The sequence below is a fragment of the Pinus tabuliformis genome, chromosome 1_1, assembly GCF_031772625.1.
Source record: "Pinus tabuliformis cultivar Carrire ecotype Pingquan chromosome 1_1, CPIR1, whole genome shotgun sequence".
In the NCBI taxonomy this organism is placed as follows: domain Eukaryota; kingdom Viridiplantae; phylum Streptophyta; class Pinopsida; order Pinales; family Pinaceae; genus Pinus; species Pinus tabuliformis.
The window spans coordinates 849,470,034-849,475,862 of record NC_142297.1 but is presented as its reverse complement, the minus strand read 5'-3'; the positions used below and the strand labels follow the sequence as shown (position 1 = coordinate 849,475,862).

Sequence of the window (5,829 nt, the reverse complement as noted above, 5' to 3'; positions counted from 1 at the left end):
TCTCTATTATTCATTATTCACCATCACAATGAAGAGAGAGCACTCTCTTATATACATGAGGAGGATAACCTTTCCATAATTACATTCAAATATTCTCTCAAGCACTCTCAACTAGTTTCCAATTATTACAAGATATCATCGCACAAATCTCTCAAACATGATCCCACAAATCTCTCATATCTTGGATAAGATTTGTCTCCATGATTTTCTCCTTAGGATAAGATATGCTTCCATGATTTTCTCCTTAGGATAGGATATGCCTCCATGATTTTCTCGATATGCCTCCATGATTTTCTCCGTAGAAAAAGCTTGCATAATTATCTCCTTGATATGGTGGAGGAGATATTAATTCTTCACATATTTCCTACATCACAAAACTCACATATTCTTGAGATATATAAAAATATGTACATTTTCTAATAATTAATCATAAATTCACTTATAATACAAAAATGAATAAAATGGAAAATAAGAAGGTGAAACCCAAGTGTATGTAGGAAAGTGATATGATAACAGGTTAATGGGATGATGAAATGTAAGGAAAAAGGTGGATGAAAATATGACATTTCTGAGTCCCAACATCCTCCCCAACTGAACTTGTTGCATGTCCTCATGCAACCATGCATGGGTATCTTTTAAGAACATTTGGCATATTGAACTTTGGCTTTACATGATGATGTCTTAAATGTTTCCAGGATATGTGAGAGACATTTAGTAACAATTTACATTTTCTTATGGTTGGTTCTTGTGTGACAACCATGAATATGGTTGGTTCTTGTGTGACAACCATGAATACAAATAATGTTGGTTCTTGTGTTAACAACATTCATTTCATTTTCTGTTCTCTTTTCTTCAATAATGTAAACACTCACTGGAAATCATAATGTGCATAAGAAAGCCCTTTTGTAATATTAATGAAGCATGCCAATATTGCGTATGAAACAAAGTGCAACAAAGTATCATTGGAAAATAAATGTTGGTGAATAGTAAAAGGAGTGATAGTGGTGAAGAAATGGAATCATGGAAGTGAATATGTAGTGAATGTCGTTCTCCCCCCCGTCAACTGAATTGGTTGCATGTCTGCATGCAACTTAACATGGCGTGTGAAAGGAAATGTAGCATGGTGAGGGAATTTTCTAAAATATTCAAGTTAGCATATAAGGAATTGCATGATTAAAGATTAGAAAACAACATACCTCTACTTACCCAAGAATGATGAAGTATGCAATAGGAATGTAGCTGTTGCTGCTGCTGGATCAGGAAAATGTGACTGATGTAACTGGATCCTGGAGAGTGAAGGAATCTGAACTGCTGATGCTGAATCATGGAAAATGTGACTGATGTAACTGGATCCTGGAGAATGAAGGAATCTGAACTGCTGATGCTGAATCATGGAAAAGATAAATGCTGAGAGTGGTACTGTGGTACTCTCATAGATCAGAATGCATGCTGCTGTGACTGCTGAGGGAGTCATGAAAAAGTGTATAGTCTTAACCCGCTACAAACCCGATGGTACAATTCTAAACATGCGAATGAATGTGTCGATGTCGAGCATGAATAGAAATCATTGGATTACCGGCCATTGATGTATGTCGTTAACCAATGCGAGGCAACTCACCATTGATGTCAATGAGTGCCAAGGTACCGGAGTACATCTTGCGAGTGCGAATGGATGTGTCGAGGTCGAGCCACTTGCAAGATCTGAAGATCAAGGGACATTGATGTATTCCCATGATCGCCAGCGAGAGAGCTTGCCATTAAGGCATGCAAGCCTCTAGGTACTCAAAATGAACTCTAGTCTATTTCCCAGATAAGGTGCTGGTGTCGATGGGGCAAGACTTGTTGAAAGGTGGGCCTTAAGGAATCCCACATCAGTCAACGCGAGTTTGTACAAAAAGATTTGGTAGGACTATAAATGGAAAGAACTCACGGACAAGCAGTGTGGATCAGCATGGCTAGGAAATCAAGGTAATGTGATCATGGAAAGGGAATGAGTTTTATTCAAAAGGCAACTAAAAGGTAAAACTAAACTGAAAAGGATAAAGGGGTGTATGCGATTCAGAAAAATAGGCGTGCATGAAGTCGTGAAAGATAAGGAAATGGAAGATGGGCTGCAACACAAGGATGGTCTAGGTATGTGGAAGGAAAAAGGGAAGTAATCATGACGCAAAAGGTGTGTAGTGGAAAATGTCATGATATGTGCAGTGAAGAATTTGTTCCTTCAAGCGTCCAATGATGCATGTTTCATTGTGATTTGGAAAAATCACTTTGCATACTCTGAAAAACTTAGCACCATTCCTGCATAAAAATTGTCATCTTCGTGTGCCATCTCCATCGATCATTCCTGTATGAAGTGACTCAAAAACAAATTAGCGCATTTCAAGAATTTACAAAATGTCCATTTTTTTTTAATTATTTTCCGAAATAACTCTAATTGTGGATGAAAAAGGTGTCGCATCGTAATGTTGAGCTTTCTGCATAAGCTTCTCGTTGTCCTACACATAACACCAATCTCATTTCACTTGTTAGTATATGCATCCTAACTTTTGCCCATAAATTCACAAAAAAATCCAACATACTTTGATTTCCCCCCAACTAAAATTATTGCATGTCCTCATGCAATTTACTCATTGATTGTGCAACACTTTTTCAAAATGTTTTTATTGATTTGCAGGAAAATTGATTGAAAACATTCAAAAATGTTGTTGTATTTCTGAGGGAACAAATAGTTAGTTTATGAATGAATGAGGGCAATTGATTTTTATTTTTTTTTTTATTTTTTTTTATTTTAATTTTAATTTTAATTTTTATGTATTAAAAACAAAACTAATAAAGAATAAAAAAAAAAATTAACCCTGATTAAAAAACACCCATGAAAGAAAGTACTTGCATAACTATAGAACACACATATGGCCCAAAAAAAAATTCCCAATTACAAACCACAGGAGGTCATAGGAAAGATGCAATTGAATAGGAGGCTCTGGAAGAGGAGAGTTTTAGGAAGGCAGGGGATTGATACAGTCTTGACATTCCGATCACATTACTTCAGGTGAATTTTCAGTTGTTTTGGTTGAAATTCCAGTAACGGGAATGCTGCCAGCAGTGCACGCTCGTCGACGGTCTTATCTCGGAGCTGTCTCTTCAAATCATAGCCAGAATTCTTGGGCCGCTGGAAAGACAAGGTGTGCCGTGCCTTTTGCTGATCGCGGAGCTGCAAGCAATCCAATGACAAGACCTATAACCCTATACCAGACAGGACAGAATGATAATGATCTCCTCAATGAAGTTATACTGGAGGCACGGGAGCGATTGGAGAAGAGACTGAGGGCATCATCAACATCGAATAGGAGGGATAGTCATGTTAGGCGGGTTAACAATAGAGAACAGGTTTATGTTGGTGGTTTAATTGCTGAAGCAAGGCAACCTTCGGAGCTTTGTGAAGGACCTGTTATCGGCGAAATGATGGGATTGGCCGAAAAGGACCGTGTGTTACATGACTCGGGCAGGAGGTCGTGGGATCGAAGCCGTTCCAAGAAATTATGACATGTTTTTATTTACAATTTTTACCATGCATAAGCAAGAGGATCAACACGTGGAGGGAGGATCCAGAGCCATAACAGTCTCAGTCAAAATATTGCCAATCAATTCTCCATGGATATGTAACACAAACCAAAGGATACATTCTAATTATAATGATGTCGCAGGAAATCAGATGCATACAAGTCAAATAAATAACCAATACATTCTGAGATCCAAAACTAATCGAAAATTTTAGATCAGAATTCAGCAATAAGTAATCAAATTGTCTCTAGCAGTCTCGTAGTCACTGTGCCTCAGATTTTTCAATTAGGCTACCATGAACAATTTGGAAGCCGACATTAACACAAGTCAATTGATTGTCATCGGCATCAATCAGCTTCATCTTGAGCGTATATGAGCCAGGTGGAGTGAATCCTGGCATGTTGTCTTGGTACAAAGATCATGACTTTTCGTATGGACAGTACTCCATAAAAAAAATACATCAATACGCAATTGTCCACCAGAAAGGGCCTCGTCCGAAATTGCAGAAATCTTAAATGTGGCCGGAGCACCGCTCACAACTGGATTAGGATTGATATCCACCGGTTTAACCTTCACCGGGTAGCTGGTATCCAAATCACAATAAGTAGACTCCGATGCTGCCGCATTTGCTAATGAAATCAACGAAGAGTTCACCACAAAAACCAGAAGTACCCAACAGAGCGATTTTCCGTCCATTTGTACGAATCGATGAAGAATTTCTGGATGAAAAGTTCAAGGAAACAAAATTTGATCAGAGAAACAAAATTGTAATCAAAAGCATGAGCACATTGGAAACAAGAGACAGTAAAGTGTATCCACATCGCTCAAACAAGAACCATACTGTTGTTGCAACTGCAATGACACCACTGCTAATATTTCTTCTCCTCCAAAGGATCAAATCAAGAGCCTTTCCTGGTCCCAGGATTTCATGGAGAGATCCCTTTAAATTGAAGAGTGGGAAAGGCCGTGGCTTTATTATCGATTCCTCGGCCTCCAAAGTATTATTGTTCTCCCCTGCCATTGTCCACGCAACGAAAGCAAGGATTCTCCACAAAAGTTGCCAGATTGGGCTTAAATAACAATTCTACGTCCGTCCCGTCCTAAGGCCAAGCGCAAACTTCTCACAGAAAATCTTGAAATCGGATCGCGAGTCAGAGGAATGTGAGCTTTTATACAAAGAGAAATCACAACCATGTGGCTGCAATCATCCATTCCGAATAGTAAATTTACAGCAGGGAGTCGGGACCGCCTTCAATTAAGTTTGTCTTGGTCCCAAAAGGGAAGTTCAGGGGGTATGGTGCAAACAATCGTGGCACTCCCCGGCTGCTGATGAACAACAGCTGGATTAGCAAGGCGTCGGAGCCACCGTGCCTTTAATTTAGTTATGCAAAGCGGATACTGGGATGTAAATTGTGTTTGCTCTGCTTTATTTGCAGCTTTCCCTCATTTATGGGTTTGAAGTTTCAGAGGTGAAGATTTAGGAATATGTGTTTGTGCAGATAAAGAGAAGCGAGTCAGCTGTTGATAGATCGAATTGCGAGGAAGAGATGTCAGTGTGAAGACAAATAAAAGCGAGTCAAAAGGTGGGAAGGGGTGTTACAGAGGAGAAAGGACTACATCAATGGCGGATTTGAGTGGGGATGCATTAAAAAAAAAAAAAAAAAAAATTGTCATTATTTTTTTATTTATATATATATATATATATATATATATATATATATATATATATATATATTTTTGTTATTTTTATTATTAACAGTCTAGAAAATGAAATTAATTCTATCTTTAAAAACAAAAATGGTTAGTTTTAAATTTCTTTTTAACAAATGGACGCAAAGATTTGCATATTGAAAGATATTTTCAATGAAGCATATTGCAAAACATTTATTTATTCCTGAAATTGGTCGCCTAAATCATCCCTATTTTCTGATCCTCAAGATCGTACAAAGACGCAGGAGGAGAGCATACTTATTCTAAGCAAAACTGAAACCTATTTTCTGATCCTCGAGATCGTACAAAGACGCAGGAGGAGAGCATACTTATTCTAAGTAAAAGCAGAACTGAAAATTAAATCTAAAAGCCTACCTACTCTATACTAATTAGAATTTACAAATTAGTTACGTGTAGTTAAACTTCCAATGAAGCCATTCACGTAGCAGTAGCAACAATAGATTCAATAGCAATTTGTCAAATGAAAAATGACAATATTCGAGAGTGGATGAGTCTAGTTGTTGTAACTGCAAATTAACTAAAAAATTAAAAGATGAA

At 37.7% G+C, this 5,829-nt stretch overlaps 1 pseudogene; it reads right to left on the bottom strand.

The window, feature by feature from the left end:
- Window positions 1–3,823: 3,823 nt before the first annotated feature.
- On the bottom strand, window positions 3,824–4,827 carry LOC149216929 (MD-2-related lipid-recognition protein ROSY1-like; annotated as a pseudogene).
- Window positions 4,828–5,829: the final 1,002 nt, after the last annotated feature.